At 42.2% G+C, this 19,477-nt stretch overlaps 1 pseudogene; it reads left to right on the top strand.

Moving 5' to 3' along the window:
• The first annotated feature begins 17,438 nt into the window (after positions 1-17,438).
• On the top strand, positions 17,439-18,449 carry LOC147455170 (uncharacterized; annotated as a pseudogene).
• Positions 18,450-19,477: the final 1,028 nt, after the last annotated feature.

The raw sequence follows: 19,477 nt of genomic DNA, 5'->3' as shown, positions 1-19,477 counted from the left end.
GAATGTGTTACTTGGTGTGCAATGGAAAAAATAGATAGCCCTAGAGTGATGGGCGTATATACAATGCACGAGGGAAAAAAACTCCTAAAGAGGGAAAAAATGCCCCGGCGGTCCTAGTGTGTTCACACACATCATTACCACATGTATATGGTAACAAATCCCCCCTTGGAGTGATTCGGTGAACAAGAGCTCGCACATGAGTAAAGGGAAATGCCATGCCCTAAGGACATGATCAGTCCACAAAGGGGAGTAAGCCTAAAGATTTGCGGAAAGCTTCGAGCTTCTCACAAGACAATCCTTTGTGAAAAGATCTGCAAGGTTGTCCTGTGTCGGCACATAAGCCAAGCTGATCTCTCCTTCTAAGATCCTCTCCCTGACATAGTGGTAATGCACCTCAATGTGCTTTGTGTGAGCATGAAAAACTGGGTTCCTCGCAACTGCCAATGCGCTCTAGCTATCAGTGTAGATAGTGTTGGCAGAGTCCTGTCCAACACCCAAATCACCCATAAGGTGTCTGAGCCATACACACTCAAGCGTAGCTGTGAAGACTGCCCTATACTCAGCCTCACAACTCAAAGTGGCCATAGTAGGTTGCTTCTTGCTCAACCATGATATACATGAACTGCTAAGCATGAAACAAAAACCACTTGTGGACACTCGCATGTCAAAACCACCAGCCCAATCTGAGTCCGAAAAAGCATGTAAGTCTGGCGGCAATGATCCCCCCTTGGGATAAAACAAGCCAAGATGTAAAGTGCCACTAAGGTAGCGGAAAATCCTCTTGACAGCCTTCCAATGCTTAGACCCCTGGGCTATGCATAAATCTGCTGACCTGTGAGACTGCAAACTGAATATCCGGCCTCGTGTTGCATACATAAATGAGGCAACCAACAGCAGTTTGGTAAAGAATGACATCATCAAGATCGCCAGCATCATGTAGACTCAACTTCAAACCTGTTTCCATGAGAGTGGCAATAGGTTTGCAATCCTCAAGTCCAAACTTACATAGCAATGTCTCTATGTAACTTTTCTAACACAAGGCAATATCACCATCACACTGCTTAAACTGCATTCCCAAGTAATTATGCAACAGTCTCAAATCTTTCATCTTGAAAGTGCATTCAAAACAGCCTTGAATTCAGCAATATGTCTCTCATTTGGTCCGGTGATTAGCAAATCATCTACATAAAGAACCACAATGAGAAGTACATCACCCTTACGCTTTACATACAATGTTCTTTCTGTTGGACTGTTACAAAAGCCTTGTTTGACCAAATGAGTGTCGGCTTTCTCATACCAAGCACGAGGAGATTGCTTCAACCCATACAAAACCTTGTTACATTTGCACACTTTGTTCTCTTGTCCTTTCTTGACAAAACCGCGAGGCTGTGTTACATAAACTTCTTCGAATATGTCACCATTCAAGAAAGCAGTAACAATGTCTAATTGATGTACATCCCAACCAAAATGAGCTACCAATGCACATAGAAAATACACAGTAGTCATACGACAAGTGGGAGCAAAGGTCTCTTCATAATCTATGCCTTTTTGTTGTGGATAACCCTTTGCAACAAGTCGAGCCTTATGGAGATCGATCTCACCATCCGGCTTGCATTTCAACTTGTAAACCCACTTCGTACCAATGGACTTTTTGCCAGGAGGCAAATCACATAAAGTCCATGTGTCATTTTCTATAAGTGCATCATATTTTGATTGAATGGCAGCCATCCAATTTTTTGAATTCTGTGCTTCATCAAAAGACAGAGGCTCCTCAACATCATGTAAGCTAGACACAGCCAAAGCATAACAATCTCATGCATAAGAAAAGTGAATTTTTCTTGCAAGAGATTCAGTATTTAGCTCACATTATCTCTCAAGATGGCATCCGAATGGATCCATCAAAGTAAGAGGTAATAAAAGGATGGCCTAAACCAAGGAATCTTCATGAACTAAGAAGCTTTATAGGTATGTGTGCATACTATAGACGTTTCATAGAAAAGTTCTCACTAATAGCAAGACCATTACATGACCTAACAAAGAAAAGTGTTAGGTATGCATGGTCTTCCAAGGAGAACAATGCTTTTCAAAAATTTAAAGAAAAGCTTATCTCTCAACTAGTGCTTACACTATTGGATCTCTCAAAGCCATTTGAGGTCCAATGTGACGCTTGTGGTGATTGCCTTGGAGTTGTTTTGCTCCAAGAAGGGTACGCCATAGCCTATGAAAGTCGAAGGCTCGACCCTGTTGAGCAAGCTCTAGGCATGTATGAAAAGGAACTCCTCACAGTTCTACATGCCTTAGACTCATGGTAGCACTATTTATTGGGGACTCCTTTCATTCTGCGAACGGATCACCAAAGTCTTAAGTACTTCATGACGCAGACCAAGCTCTCCGACAAACAAATGAGGTGGGAAAATTTCCTTTCGCAATTTTATTTTTATATTGCTCACATTGCTGAAAAGCATAATCAAGTAGCCGATGCACTCTCAAGACTGCCGAGAGTGAATGTGGTTTCCATAGCAACTCACAATGATCTATCTTCTATGATAGATGAGTATGCTATTGATCCCGATTTTAGAGATGCGATTTCAGCCCTTGCACTAGGGAAGAAAGAGGAACCATTTACTTTACAAGATGGTTATCTTCTCTATGGCAATAGACTATATGTTACTAAGTCACTACGTGAGAAAGTAATGTATGAATCTCATGCTTCTCCTTATGCGGGGCATAAAGGGATTTAGTCTACCCTAAAGGGGATAGAAACATATTTCTATTGGCCTACCATGAAAGCAAACATACAAGAGTATGTTTCTAAATGTGTGGTATCCCAAAAGACGAAGTTTGATAGAGGGAAGCAACCTGGATTGCTTCAACCTTTGCCAATTCCTAATTCACCATGGGAGAGCATATCCATGGATTTTATCTTTGGATTGCCTAAGTCTATCCATGGGAATACGGGAATGCGGACGATAGTAGACAGGTTCAGTAAACAAGCGCAATTTATACCTGTCAAAAAGACTATCAAAGCCCATCAAATGGCAACCCTCTTCATTTCACAAATCTTCAAGTACCATGGCTTGCCAATGTCCATAGTGTCGGATAGAGATCCTAGAATGACCATTAATTTCTGGAAGGGTCTCTTTGCAAATTTAGGAACAAGGCTAAACTTCTCTTCGGCCTATCACCCGCAAACCGATGGCCAAAGTGAAATAGCTAACCTAACAATTCTTGATCTACTAAAAGCCAATGTACCGGAAGTAGATCAAAGGTCCCAATGGGATAAGTACTTACCCTTAGTGGAGTATGCCTACAATAACACTGTACATATTTCCACGGGAAAAGCACCTTTTGAGGTAATTGAGGGAAGATCAAAAAGTCCCCTGCTACTTAAGGTACACGGAAAGATCTTCGCTGCAAATGAGTATAGCTGAGACCTACAAGAATCTTTCCAAAAGATTAAGGATGCTATCTCTATCTCATAGCAAAGGCAAAAGGGTGCTATTGATAAGCACAAAAGAGCCCAAGCCTTTAAAGAAAATGATTGGGTCTTACTCAAATTTCCCAAGGCTCGATTAAGGCACGCAACGGGCAAGAATCCTACGGGACACCAAGAGTACTATGCTAAGTTAGCAAAAAGGTACTATGATCCTTTCCAGATTCTTAGGCCAATCAATGAGATGGCCTATCAACTCAAGTTGCCCACCCATTGGCTCATACACAATGCTTTCCATGTAAGCATACTAAAGCCTTACAAAGGAGAGCCACCTCAAGAACCAACTATTGAAGACCCATCGGAGATCGAGGACCAAGAAGAGGTGTTGCAGCCCGAGTCCATTCTCCGACATGAAGAAAAGGTATTAAGAGGCGGTAAGACTATTCGACGATACCTTATTAAGTCTAAGAACTATCCTTTTGAAGATGCTAGATGGATGCAAGGCATACAACTAAAGGATAATCTAAACCTTGTCAATGCTTACAATGCTTCCCTAGAGTAAGCAAATGTACAAATGTTAAAGATGAACAAAGTTTTTGCCTTATAAGGCTCTCTCTTTTTTTATTGTGCACAAAAATGAAGTAGTATGCATGCTTAGATCAAGTTTGTGGAGACGATGTCTCCCAAACACCAAGTAGAGCTTGTCACTCTTATGGAATATTGATAGGACTAATGTGCAGACATGCTTGCGGTAGCTTAGACTCTCAAGCGCCAAATGGACTAGTCATCCATTTTGGAACGATGTCGTAGAGTAACATAGGGATCCTCTACCCGCTAGAAAAAGGACTAATGAATAGGCTTTATCTTTTCTATCCCATAGTCGAGGACGACTATGATTTCAAGAGAGAGGTAATGTCATAATAACTAATATCTAATTCTCCTAAATGATTTTCTCATGTTAAACTGATCATTTAATATGGGGAAGTGCTAGGGGAGAAAAAGCTAGAATATTGGTTAAGCTGGCAGAATGGCCATAGTAGGGATCCAAAGAAGGGAAAATAGGGATCTAAAGGGGGGCCATCTACAAAAGAGCAATGTGCAATAATGGGCTTTAAAGACCCTAAGGTTTTGCTACAGTCGGAAGTCTGGCTGCCCTGCAAAATACAATTGAAATAGCACATAGCAAGCCATAAATCGACAAAAATGTATACCTGGCAAACATCATTGCACATACTCCGAGCTGTACGCAATACAAGAGAGACAAAGAGCAGAAGTGGACAAGTGCTACGCCAGCACGGCGAGAGAGAAGAGAGGAGAGGGGAGAAGAATACACAGACACTGGGTGCAATCTCCCCCCGTGCAAGAGTGACCATTTCCCTCTTGCACGTATTTGTTACATAGATTTCTTGAATGGTCAAATTGGTTACAAACTGGCCGGCCGGTCATAAATGGACAAAGCTCATAAAAGAGCACTTGAATAATAAAATGTACTTAATAAACAGATCCATTCACATAGGCCAAGCTAGGTCTAGTCTTTTCCCCGTGTCAACTGCAATAAATAATAAAGTGTCAAATCTATAACATACCGCTCCGTTGGAAAGCAACTGTCCTCAGTTGAGAAGATAAAAATCTGCAAAGAATACTTGTCAAAAACAATGATTAGAAATCTGTATTAAATTAGACAATATTGCTTATGCTTGCCGTCATCCACATACTACCTATTCTAGTGTCCCATACCACTAGAATAAGCGGTATATGTCATACCCTGATGAATCAGGATATCATTGGTCACACTCATCATCAATCTCTTAATGTCAAGTCTCATCATATAAACACTGCTGTGATAAATTAATCATCAGATACAAAATCCCAAACCAATTCCAATTCCACAATATAAGTCCAAATCCAAATCACTGTCATTATGTACCCAGGTAACAAAATCATACCAGTTACAGTGGTGGCCAGCCACTGTAGCATGATTTTGTGATCGGTGTTGCCTCATCCGGCGAGTCTACACCAATAAATCGTGCTACCTAAATCGGCGAATTTGCACTAATGCTGCCTAAATCGGCGGATCTGCATTGGATATTGTTTAAAAATCATAGCTCTGAAGTTTATTATTGTGCTGTCTAATCGGCAGATCTGCACCAAGATGAGTATCTACACACTGCCTAGATCGGCGAATCTGTGTGTGCATGACCAATGGACTAGGCAAGACATAAAGGAAAAAATATTTACTATGTTGTTGACATCACAGTGCAGTATATCAAAGCACTTACAAATTGTTGTGCACTATCCCAGAGTATCTTAGCTCACATGACTAGCTGCATAGCTTACTGACAAATCATCTGAACAAAAATTTCTTTCAATACAATTAGAGGGCATGACCTTAGCTGTGTAATAGAATATCATAAAATTGGATTAAATATAGTTAGGAGATTAGTACGAAAGCTGTAAAAATGAGTTTGCAAAATAAAGTAAAGAAATTACTTATCTGACGTCCTCGCATTATGGTCTGCATAACTTTTCTAAAAAAAACAAAGCACTAAAAACAATTGATTATTAAATTTAAGAAGACGTTAATAATTGCAGATTAAATGCATTAACATTTGACACGCCATGAAGGAAAAATTTGATGCAAAGTTTGTTTGCCAAGAAAAGAGAATGAAAGTAGACAACTTGAAGTACAAATGAGCGGATAATAGAGGTGTTACATAAAGTGACAGGGTGGTTTGCAAGATTAGGATGAGCAGTGGATATCGATCGTCAAAGAAAGTGAGGCCACACTCGATGTATGAATGTTAGGATAGGTCAAAAGCAAGCTCCTAAATAGTTGGCTGGAAATTTGGGCCTAGAGGTAAGTATTCGTCAGTAAGCGTAGTCCTCTGAGAAGTAGTATTGGAAATGCTGGGAGTGATATGGTACATAAGCAAATAAATGAAACAATATGGAGTAATATGTAACAACAATTTGACTGACATATGAGGGAACATTTAAGACAATGCGAAGAGCAAGTAAACCAAAAATTGAATTTCATTACGTCAATACTAATGGGGATAAACTTATATTATGGAAGTAATGGCTCCTGCAAGGAAAGATGAGAGAGAGATTTTTGTGTTTATACTTGATAATTGAGGACAATGTAGGGCAGGATAGTATCAAAATAAATTAAGAGGCAACATGAGTCATGAGAAGCAAATTTTTGTTTACATTGAGACGGATAGAGTTTAAAAATCACAAACCACTGAAGTATAGAACATCGATATTCATGAGAAACTCTAGAAATATGCAAGCGGTTAAGTACCACTAACTTCACGGTCTATTACCTTTCTCTTAGGAAGGCAATTAGCTGGTAGGTTATCGTGATTTTCTAGAAAGAGTTTTATGAACAATGGCACCATCATATGTGCTAGAAGAGAGCAGTCATTACAAGAAAAATAATATATATATATATATTATATAGCTATGTTTTCAAACCAAATTTTGTTCAAGAGTTATGGGCTACACGAGCCATTGGATTCGATTGCAAAGGGAAATTTTAAGTACTTATGACTTCTAATTCCGGGTTCATATTTTGAGCTCTAAGGGAAAAATTGATTTAGCAGGGCAATCTTTATGCCAAATAAAGAGAATATGAAGAAAACCCTTATTGAAAAACAACATATATCAGAGAAATTGGTCACGTTATAGAGATATTTTATTAGACATTGTAGCCAATTTTGAGTGAGGAACGAAGAGAGAGAGAGAGAGAGAGAGAGAGAGAGAGAGAGAGAGAGAAGGAGAAAAAAACTTGATAGTAGACGTCGTCCTAGAGCACCTCATGCTTGACACCAAAAGCCATAATAGAATTTTGAATAACAACCCCTAACTTAGGTCTTGGTAATATAGACTCTCTATTCATCGCTTTACAAAAAGAAAAATACAAGCACATATGCTTACGAAAGACAGCATGACTTCCTTAATGTATTAGCCGTCTGCAAAAAGATGATGAGACCAAATTGATACAATCCTTATGGATCCAATACAATGTCTAGGTACAAAATAAAATGAAGTACAACAAAAGACTGAAAAAATTGTCATCAGCGTTGGTGTCAATGCCCGAGGATGTTGTACATTGGGCATCGTCTAAGAAAGTATTGCAACGGTCGCTACAGAGCTTCCTCATGTCTACCGCGGTAGGTAGTCATTCTCGGAGGGGGGAGAGAGATAGAGCAAAAATGAAATGAAATTCTATATTACTCGGCTTCAAAAGGCCAAATCTACATATGATGCTAAACTGAGATAATCCGTGTGAATCGAATCCAATGTCTAGATACGAAGAAAAAAAAAACGTGAAAAAAGGCCTTCCAGCAGTCGCAAGGGCTTCGTCAATGGTCAAGAGCGTTGTCAATGGTCGCCAAGTGCATGAGGGGAGGCTGCCATATCAGATGTGCCAGTCGCAAGCGAGGAGCTCTCTTGTGACAGGAGGTTGATATTTTCCCGAGGATTGGATGGCCGCCAGCGGACGAGAAGGGCCTGGGAGATGTTTTTGAAAAAATTTGAATCATGTTGCTTTCGTTGCCAAAGGAAATGAATTACAGGCTATTGGACTACTGGTCTAGAATTGAATTACAACCTTACCAGTTGTTGACGAGACCCGGCTCCATGCAAGAGACAAAGGGAGGGCGAAATGACTCGAGTCGACTCCTAGCAGTGTGTGGGAGTGGGAGTGCCTCAGCATGGGAGGTGGGCAGGTCTTCGGTAGGTGGCCATGGGCTGCATGTAGAGAGGTAAAGAGAACCAGGATGCCCGTGTACTGCTGTAACGTCGAGGGGCAGAGAAAGAGAGAATGAGAATTTTGTTGGTGTATGAGCAGTGGAACTGAGGAGCGCCGCCTAGGTTGTGTGGCTGGGAAATGACAAGAGGGGGAGATAGAGAGAGTTTAAGAGGGGTAGCTGTACAAGCTGGAGTCGAGAGAGAGAGACTGAAACGGCCGCTGACGCCATGCGGTTGCAGATAGCAAACGCTAGTCGTTTTTTTTTTCTTCTTTTTCCGCGGCCGATGGCTTTTGCATGGGACTAGTGGTTAGTTAGGGGCGTTCAAAAAGGGGTGGCTATAGAAATGATAGATCAAAAAGAGACACATTGCATGTGTGTGTACTGGCGGGCGTCTACTGGTGAAGGTGTGTGGATGGCTGTGCGACGCCATGCAGTAAAAAGTGGGTGCTACATACCTAGAAAGTATCCCAAAAAAGTCGGCTGGGAGAAGATTATGGGGTTGATGGCAGGCGGCTGTCAACAAGAAGTAGGAAGGGTGGTTTGCTAGATTTGAGTCGATCTTACTATTGGCAAACTGCATGCACCGCGAGTTTGATAACGGCTGCATGTGAGTAGGACAATGGCTGCTTTGGTTAGGTGTTCACAACATTTTGGGTTGACGTCATGGGTTGTCGTCGACACTGCGCTCAAGGTGAATAGGTAGCTGGTACCTATATTCATTACTCCATTAGCAACCACCTAATCACTGTTGCATAGTGCCACTTATACTGTGCCACGCGTTTTCAACTAAGCCACATTGGTACTGTCGTCCAGTTCTACACATGACAGAGTGCCGCAGAGACACTCGTGATTCGTTCCCACTAAGGGAAGGTATGTCAACACCTCATGAAGAATGAAGTGTTTTGAGCACAAGATTAGCCTACAGGGTCTGTTCAGTTCCAGGGGAAGACTTCGAATACATTCCCTTTTCCCTTGCACTACCATAAGTTTTCTTGTAGGTGTCTTTTCCCACTACGAGAGGGAGAGACATAGAAGAAATTTAAAAAAAATAACCGCATAAATTTGTCTTCTTCTTCCTCTGCTACTCGTTTGTCAAGAGAGATTCTCCATACAGTTCTCATCCATATTCCGTCTTCTCCATCTCTTGCTACTTACTGATTATATGTGCACGGTTCTACTAGTTTAAATTTTCCTTAAAGATTGTACATAATCCCAATACATTTAAATTTCTTTGTATTTTTCTCCGTTGTGCATGCTATTGGTTACATGCATAATATATGATAGATTGCGATGCTCTTATTAACTGTAAGCATAAGATCCTAATTAATTGTCCTTCACAACACGTAAGTAATCCGGGGATCATGGTGGTCTAACTTAACTAAATTATATAATGATCAAACTAAGAAGAAGAAGAAAAAAACAAAACAAAACAAACAAAAATGAGCTTAGCTTTGGAGTATGATTGCTATCATAATTCCCTTTGTCACAATGATGTCCAAGGATGTTTTGCTAGCTCTGATACCACTGCTACAGTCGGAAGCCTGGCTGCCCTGCAAAATACAATTGAAATAGCACATAGCAAACATAAATCGACAAAACTGTATACCTAGCAAACATCATTGCACATACTCCGAGCTGTACGCAATACAAGAGAGACAAAGAGCCGAAGAGGGCAAGAGAGCGTGTGCAGGCGCACCTCCTAGAGTGGAGTGCTACGCCAGCACTGCGAGAGAGAAGAGAGGAGAGGGGAGAAGAATACACAGACACTGGGTGCAATCTCCCCCCGTGCAAGAGTGACCATTTCCCTCTTGCACGTATTTGTTATATAGATTTCTTGAATGGTCAAATTGGTTACAAACTGGCCGGCCGGTCATAAATGGCCAAAGCTCATAAAAGAGCACTTGAATAATAAAATGTACTTAATATACATATCCATTCACATAGGCCAAGCTGGGTCTAGTCTTTTCCACCTGTCAGCTGCAATAAATAATAAAGTGTCAATTCTATAACAGGTTCAACCCATTAAGACTTCCAAAATGCTAAGGTTCCAAAATTCAAAGGTTATGTCCAAAGATCAAACACTAGGAAAATTGGATGCTTTGTGTGTGCTAAAAAAGTCTTCAAAGAATCCCACATAGGAGGGGGCGAGCCCTGGAAGTAGGGGATGAGAAAGAAACACACACACACACAAGCTCTTGTACACAAAGGGAATGAGGGACACATGTCAGCTCCCTAGCCCACATGCCCACAAGGTGTACTCACATCCTATTGGATGGCCATGGAGGTGGACCAATGAGAATTATGCTAGAGTAAATCTAGTTTAATTAATTTAAAAACACTTAATAAAAGAACCAATAGGAATTAAGATCTCTAGAAGACTATTGGACAGTCTCCCGAGGGGTCCAATGAACATTCAACAGCCCAATGGCTTGCCTGATTCCTATTGGCCAGGAGACAAAGGGGTCCAATGAGAGTCTAGTTGCATTAATTAATCACCTAAAGCTCTCACAAAAGGGGAAAGAGGGACACATGTCAGAAGGCTATCACTTATGCTCTTGAAATTCCATTGGCTAAGCCTGGAGAGGTCCAATAGGGTCTGAGCATGGGCAAATAGCAAGAGGGGTTGACCAAGAGAGAGGGGGGGCTGATTTTCTCAAGGCATTATTACATACACACACAAACTAACTCATGTTTGGAGTAAGAAGACTCTCTCTCTCCTTCTCAAGCTTTAATGGAAAGCTTATCACCTACTCCAAGCTTGTGAGAAGGGAGGCCTACACCAACAACTCTTGGCTTTGTGATGCAAATCCAACCAAGAGCCAAGCTTCAATGCATGCTCATCTCCTCTACCATGCTAATTACTAAGCTAAGCTATGCTAATATGAGTGATTATGTGAGTAGATGTACATCTTTCTCGTAAGACTACTCCTTCTTCCTCTCAATCTACTCTCATACCCCGCTAGCTCTCACCATCTTCGAAGGTGTGTGAGGTCTTGGGTCTGAGACCGTGAGGGAATTGATGTTGTGTTTAATAAGTTTTTTTCTTGGTGCTTGAAGTTTCCATCTTCATTGCACTAGCTAGTATTGAAGGAACACAAAGAATTGTATTGTAATATGTCTCTCTTGATGGGAGAAACCATAATACAAAGCCTTTGGGAGGGGGGACCGGCTCCATGTAAATCCGGTCCTCAACTGTTGTCAATAGCTTAATTTATCTCTCTTTTGAAGTATTGTTCATGCTATCTAACTAGGTGTTATACTGTTTGTTGCTCCACCCAAGCACTCTTGTTATTCTCATTAGGAATCTATTCTAATGAAATGCTCACTATGTTCATGCTATTTTCCACTACACACAAGTTACTAGGCAATTAAATGTTACAACTTTGCTCTTGTTTTTCCTAGCTCCAAAGTTTGTTTCTAGTGCTTCCAATGTAGTTGATTAGGAATCACTATCTTCAGTAAAGTGTACATAATTGTCATGTAGTGTAGTGGTTATGATTCCTAATGCTTGCTCGTCCTTGGCTTGATTTTGTGCACTCATAGCTCGTGTCAATACTTGTGCACCAACAGTGGATGTCGGATCAATGAGCGTTGGCTTGACTATTCCCCATAATTGCTTTTTCATTAAGTAACCTTTCAACTTGGTTTGCCAAGTATGTGTTGGGGTAAGCCCAACTTGTGGTGACAAAGTGGTGTCTATCTATGAGGCTTGCATAAATTGGTTAGACCGGAGGTCCCTAACACCTTAAGGTTTTGGGGTCTGGATGGCTAGACCAATTTGTGGAACGTCACAGTTAAGCGCGTATGCGCGGGAACAGTACTGGGATGGGTGACCTCCCGGGAAGTTGTTGCCCTCATGACCTACAACTGGTATCAGAGCCATGGTTCAAAGTCCAACCTCTGAGTCCGTGGAACAGGACATGTTGATGTTGACTTCAACCTCTGAGCGAGCTCCCGGCCACGTTGAAGCTCTCAACCTCTGAGCCTAGGAAAAGGCGGAACACGTTGGTACTCAAGGGGACGGGAAAGTCCCAAGTTTGGCTTAAAGGGGCGATTGTTGGGGTAAGCCCAACTTGTGGTGACAAAGTGGTGTCTATCTATGAGGCTTGCATAAATTGGTTGCAGACTTGGGAATCAATGCAGATATGCCAGAGTTATATTGTGATAGTCAAAGTGCTATACAATTGGCAAAGAATCCAGTGTTCCATTCGAAGACTAAGCATATTGATGTCAAATATCACTTCATTAGGGAAGTACTTGAAGACAAGCAGATACAGCTGCTGAAGATCCACACCAAGGACAATCCTGCTGATCTACTCACAAAGGGACTTCCAGGAGAGGGCTTTGTGCATTGTCGTGAGTTATTGGGCATTGGATAGATGGCAGCCATGTAAATCTTTGTACATTTATGTTCATAGATTTACAGTTACTTAAAGTGCCACATTGGACTTTAAGTGGGAGGTTGTTGGGATTAAAGCCCAAGTGGCCTCTTATGCGGATATGGCCGGCCGCCCGCCTAACTCACTTACCTCTAACTCTTTGTATATACTAACATATTCTTTGTGAATACTAAGGAATTGGGAGATAACCCTTCTAACAGATCTCTGCGTACTGTGTACTGTGTAAGCGGAGCGTGAACGTAGTGAGTTCGATCACTGTCTATATACAAAGAAGGCTAAGGATGGCAGTTGGCTGATCCTTATTTTGTATGTGGATGACATGTTGATTGCTGGCAAACACTTGGAAGAAATTTCAGCTTTGAAGTCAAAGATGGCAAAATCGTTTGACATGAAAGACATGGGTGAGGCAAGTCATATACTTGGTATGCGCATTGAGAGAGACAGATCAAAGAAGTTGATTTGGTTATCTCAAACAGAGTATATTGACAAGGTTTTGCAACGTTTCAATATGGAGAAGGGAAAGGCATTGAGTGTTCCATTGCCACCATATGTGAAACTTAGCAAACAAGATTGTCCTGTGTCTGAGGAAGAAAAGGCTGAAATGGATAAGATTCCATATGCGTCTGCAGTGGGTAGTTTGATGTATGCAATGATTGCTACACGTCCGGATATTGCATTTGCAGTGGGAGTGGTTAGCAGATATATGTCAAATCCCGGCAAGAAACATTGGGAGGCAGTGAAAGGTATCATGAGATACTTAAAACATACAAAGAGTATGCGCATATGCTATGGTAGTCAGGATTTGAGTGTCAGAGGATACACTGACTCAGATTATGCAGGAGACTTGGATAAGAGGAGATCTACATCAGGCTATGTCTTTACATTGGCTGGAGGTGCCATATCATGGCGATCTCGATTACAAGATTGTGTTACGCAGTCTACTACAGAAGCTGAGTATGTTGCAGCAAATGAGGCATGCAAAGAAGCTATTTGGCTTGGTAGATTGGTTGCAGACTTGGGAATCAATGCAGATATGCCAGAGTTATATTGTGATAGTCAAAGTGCTATACAATTGGCAAAGAATCCAGTGTTCCATTCGAAGACTAAGCATATTGATGTCAAATATCACTTCATTAGGGAAGTACTTGAAGACAAGCAGATACAGCTGCTGAAGATCCACACCATAGGTCATGAGGGCAACAGTATGAAACCCCTCCCCGTAAAATTTCCCCAAGCCCCTTTTCTTCCATTGCGCTAATAGAGGGGTCTTAGCTTAGGAGACTCTCCCAACTAGTGTCTAGCTCTGTACACGAGCACAAATACCTTTTAGGAGATAATAGAAAATTTTATTTGCAAGTTATTGTGCTGGGCTGCAGGATTTTGAAGTTTTAATGAGAAAGAGAGAGAGGATATTCCTTTAGTAAAGCTCACTCCTTTTGTGAATCTCCTCTTCACCGTCGATGAAATTACTTCATCGAGGTGAAGCCACTCTTCCCAGTAGGAAGTAGCGAGACGCCCTTTGCTTTGCTCTAAAACCTTCAAAGAATGCTTTGAGGCCTTGGTCTTGAGCTTGAGCAAGCTATGGGTTGTGCAATGCCAAACTTGTAGGTAATGAATAAAGAACCCAATTCATGAAGACGTCGAGTAGAAGTAGCAATGTGGGAACAAGCCGTAAGCTTTTGAATGGAGCATCGTGGGAAACAAACCTTGAGTTTTCAAGCTGAAAAATAATAAAAGAAAAGAACAATAGCTGTATGCAGATGATGAGGGAGTCTACGAGAGGTGACATTGCCACAACTCAGAACAGTGGTCGATGACCACGGTGGCAGAAGGTGAAGCTCGACTAGGCCAATGACGAGGGGATGCTAGGGTAGGTAAATTGTGGGTGTCAGGCAGCACGAGGCCAGTGGCGTGTTTGATAAAGTATCAAGGCAGGGCATAAGAGCTGCAGGCTCGGTCGATGGTGGGCACAGGGTTTTACAAGACAAGCACTAGCGGCTAAGCAGGTTGAAGACGATGCACCATGGCTGAGGGCCACGTGTGAGTAGGGCCCATGGGGCTACAGATGATGATGGTGTGGTAGATGAGCAAAAGCAAGTGAACAGAGTAAGGCGAGGTCCGATGCTGAAGGTGGCTGCACAGGCGAGAGCAAAGAGCAGAGTGAGGCGAGCGGTGCTGATGAGTTGGGTACTGTCAGAGAGTAGGACCGTGGCATCAAACCCGAACCCGAAACTTGTTTTGAAATCCGCCGACCGTGTGTGAGCAGCCTTTGACTTTAAACTCTTAAGAGAGCGTCCCACACCACTTTAAAAATGTGCTCCAAAAAAGAGTTTGTGTGAGTTAAAAGCTTTAGGTGAGCATTGAAACCCACACACACACACACACACACACACACACACAACCTTTTTCAGACCTTTAGTTGTGCAAAAAAAACAGAGAATGGACCTTGTTAAGCTTGAAGTTCATTCAAGGACTTATTTAGGAGGCGAGCTCGAAATTGGTGTGGATGGGCTTGATTGAAAGCACTCGAGACGAGCTATGCACACACACCAATTGCAAATGCCAATTTTGCTAGAGTGAGAAGCATCTATTGAATGCAAATGCGAGTTGCTAATGGAAAATTAATGAATTCTAATACTAATTAGGCTTCCAATTAGCCAGTGAGTAGTGGCCCAAGAGTCCTTAACTCAAGAACGTGCTCATGCTAGCCAATAGAATACTAGGCATGAGATATGCAATCGGAGAGTTAAACTAATAGATCTAGCTAATGATTATTAAGAAATGCTAATCATACTAACACGCAAATGCATAATAACAAATCTAGCTAGCATACCCGTGCTCTGATACCACTTGATGGGAATGGGATCGTCCTAGCTAGGGTGGATGAAAGAGAAACATGGTGCACACAAGTGAGTGTGTGTTGGCTAGATTATCACTCAAGCGAATTAGGTTCCAAGATCAATTAACTTGGACTCATAAACACGACCTTGAGTATTTGCTAAGCCATCACAAGCTCACCATAAACAAGGAGATGTAATGCAAAATAGACTTGTGTTTATTCATTCATGAAATGAGCTTTAAGTAGCTCTACAACCACCACTGCATGTGGGATAATTCCACTCTTCTCTCCATGACTCACACTTTAGGACAAAGCTCACACTTTACAAATGTTGCATGGGAAAGGGATGGAAGGGGATAGGTAATGCCACAGAACCTTTTTCCCTTCACTTTCAAAGAGCTAGCAAGACAATCCTACTCAAAAGTAGCCTATTGAATGCACTTGTCCCCCAAAGTCTACACAAAATTAGCTTTAATCCCTTAAAACTAGGGATTCTTACAAGGCCCATGCAAAGTTCATATTTTTTCTAATGTGGCAAAAAGCACCCTACATGTGCACACACATTAAACACGATTTGTACTGGGGGTGGTCTGTTTTGGTTTACATGGTAAGGATGTGAAACATAATTGAATCTGATGGAGAGAAAGTATTGTGTGCATACGTGGAAAGGTTATTGACATCCAAGCAAGTCCATTAGAACCTTGATCTTTAGGTACACACAAGCACAAATGTGGATATTGAATGTTTTCAATTGCCCACGTCCTATCTTTTCTTGTCTACATATTTGTCTCTCTCTACCAACAAGCAATCTCTACCACTATAGACTATGGCATTGGCTTCCTTTCGATGGAGATGGAGAGAGAGAGAGAGAGAGAGAGAGAGAGAGAGAGAGAGAGAGAGAGAGAGAGAGAGAGGAGGGGGGGGGGGGGGGGGGGGGGGGGGAGAAAGGCCTCTTTTTTTTCCATCCTCATAGCAAGGTTTGAGGAAAGCATGCTCTTTTTACACGGGCTCAAAAAACCTTCGGATCAGCTATTCCTTTCTCTCGATAGCAAGTGCCAACAAACTACGACATAGGCGATAGAGTAGAACCCACCGACTCTGACCTCTAGTGTATGGAATAGAAGAGAAGAGTGAAGAATCATGCTTTATGAAGAGGGGGATATGTGTTTAAACACATAACAATAACAGAGGCTGGGTTTAGACGCCCCAACGACAGGCGACAACAAGAGCCGTAGACCAATGAGACTTGCGCAGATGGAGAGCTCCGTTCACAAGGCGTGGCGGCAATGCCAGCATGGTTAAACAGAAACTTCACATTGGGCTGCCTTTTTGATATACAATAACAGAGTAAGAAGGTGATGAGATGCACCTTTGTGTTCAATTTCCCATTATTAAACTTGTTTCCCATTATACATTCATGCAATAAGTGATATGTTCTCTCTTTCTTTTGTAGGTCATTGAAGGCGACCATCATCTTCAAGGTAGCAATGCCTTGTTTTTTAGTGTACCAAATATAAAGCCTCTACCTCTCTTGCCCCCCTTTCCCAACCCCCCCCCCCCCCCCCCTCCCCCCTCTCTCTCTCTCTCTCTCTCTCTCTCTCTCTCTCTCTCTCTCTCTCTCTCTCTCTCTCTCTCTCTCTCTCTCTCTCTCTCTCTCTCTCTCTCTCTCTCTCTCTCTCTCTCTCTAGGGATGACCCCAACTACCAATTACTACTCGATAAGGTCAAATTATTTACTACCACGTGCCACATCTCTCTCTCTCTCTCTCTCTCTCTCTCTCTCTCTCTCTCTCTCTCTCTCTCTCTCTCTCTCTCTCTCTCTCTCTCTCTCTCTCTCTCTCTCTCTCTAGCTCTAGGGAGGGCCCCAACTACAAATTACTACTCGATAAGGTCAAATTATTTACTACCACGTGCCACATCAAAATGTGGCCAAAATGCTCTCTCTCTCTCTCTCTCTCTCTCTCTCTCTAAACTAACCATGCTTTTGAAATGTTTGTGTATGCAGGAATCATGGACCCGTCTCAACATTCAAAAATCCAAAAGGACATGGATGACAATGTATCCCAAAATGTATTCTCCCAACCCTCTTAGTACTCCTTCACACCGCCCCCCTTCACAATGCCTCCGCATGGCCTCACGGCCATGTTAATTTCTCCATCTCCATCCTCTCCTTTCTTATTCAAGCCCCCGCACACCATGTGCTCTCTCTTTGCACCATAAGCATGTGCATGTAGAGAGTGGCCCAAGCCCAAACCTATCCTCTCATCAATCTACTAAAGGGTGTACATAACCATCCAGGAAGAAAGCCTTACACTTGGGTGGCGAGGATGTGCAAGAGACTGCACCGACGACTCCATCAAAGAAGGCAAGGGTGTCCAAGAAGAAGGGCATTGTGGAGCGCGAAGATGACGAAGACAACATCCAAAAATCCAAGGGTCAATGGAAGGACATTTGGGTTGACCAGCTTATCCATGTGAGGGGGGGTATGCATGAGGAGTTCAACAATCCTCGATAGCCGGGAATCAATCTATGGGCGAAAGTGGCTGCCTCCACATACCATGACTTTGATAAAGATAGCGAACCATGCTACAAAAAGTGGGGCTTTGTACTTGGCCAATATAGGCTGGATAAAGCACACAATGCTACATTTGGCAATGATACAAAATACACATGTAAATGGTATGATGTGGTAGGTGAGTAAAACCATGATAGGTCCTCTATGAATTGTGTTAGCCATGCGTCCTCTACCATCCATGAAAATAATAAGATGAGTGAGGTACCAGGGGAAGAAAACTCCAAAGCCTCCCAAATCAAAACTCAAGCCATTGCCACCACCAATGGCAAGCGGTCTACTCCAAAGGTTGAGGAGTCATTGGCACAAATGTCCAAGCTTTACTTGACCACTTGAAAGATAAATCCAATTGGCAAGGGGTGCTTGAAAACAAGCGCTTGGATTTGTTGGCTAGCTCTTGTGACACCATGGCAGGGTTCTTGAAGCATGCTAGTAATGACAACAACTAACGAGCTATTAACTAGTGAAGCATATGGTCTTCAAAGCTTCTGTCCTTTCATGTCGCTACTTTCTCGTGACTTTGGATAACTTTATTTTTTTTTAAGTGAGCATATTGTGTACATGCGATGTTTTCTTTTCGTTGGCTATGCTACACTACTTGTGTAAACCTACATGTTACGAGAACGATGTTTAGAGAGATGGCACTTCATTGTACTTGGCTATGTTCTTTAGCAATTGGAAATTTGCTAAAGGATGGCCCCAACCAAGATGATGCGGCCTTCTTGCAAACATGGTTGCATTTAGTCCAATGTATGGGCTGATCGGTCAACATCAACATTGGTAGAAGACGAGGTCATGAGCATAGGAAAGCTTGGGCTTATACCGGTCCCAAAATTTTCTTGACGACTTTCTTCTAAAGTCCTACTCAGATAGCAAGTTCAAGAGACGCCTTCGAGTCACCAAGGACACCTTTTGTTACATTTGTGGGAAGGTGGCCCCTTTCATGTCAAAGCGCATCACTAACATGCACAAAACCATCGACCTTCCCACACATGTGGCAATTGCTATGCTTAGATTAGCTTCTAGCACACATTTGGAGGTCTTGGGTGACTTGCATGGGTGTGCAAAGAGCACAACATGTGGCATAGTCCTTGATTTTTGCAAGGCCATCATGAAATCAAGTCTAAGAGATGCCTACATTCGTTGGCCTTCTCAATCCCACTTTGAGAAGCTCGCTAGTGAATTTGAAGCCCTCTAAGGAATACCCTATGTTGTTGGTGCTATTGATGGCTCACATATTCCAATCATTGCACCAAAGGAGAACCATGTAAATTATTTCAACCGAAAAGGCTTTTATTCAATTTTGTTGTAGTTAATAGTGGCAGCAGATTGTTCCGTATGGAATATTGTTGGATGGGCAGGGTCAATCCATGACTCCTTGAACTTCATTGGTAGTGAGTTGTGTCAGAAATGTACTAGAGGTGAGCTTGGGAATTATTGTTTGGTGGGTGATTGTGCTTATCCAACTCAACCATTT

Source organism: Adiantum capillus-veneris, chromosome 6 (genome assembly GCF_014529385.1).
Source record: "Adiantum capillus-veneris isolate H3 chromosome 6, ASM1452938v2, whole genome shotgun sequence".
Lineage (NCBI taxonomy): Eukaryota > Viridiplantae > Streptophyta > Polypodiopsida > Polypodiales > Pteridaceae > Adiantum > Adiantum capillus-veneris.
The sequence above is the reverse complement of the archived record's forward strand: the minus strand, read 5'-3'. Positions and strand labels throughout refer to the sequence as shown.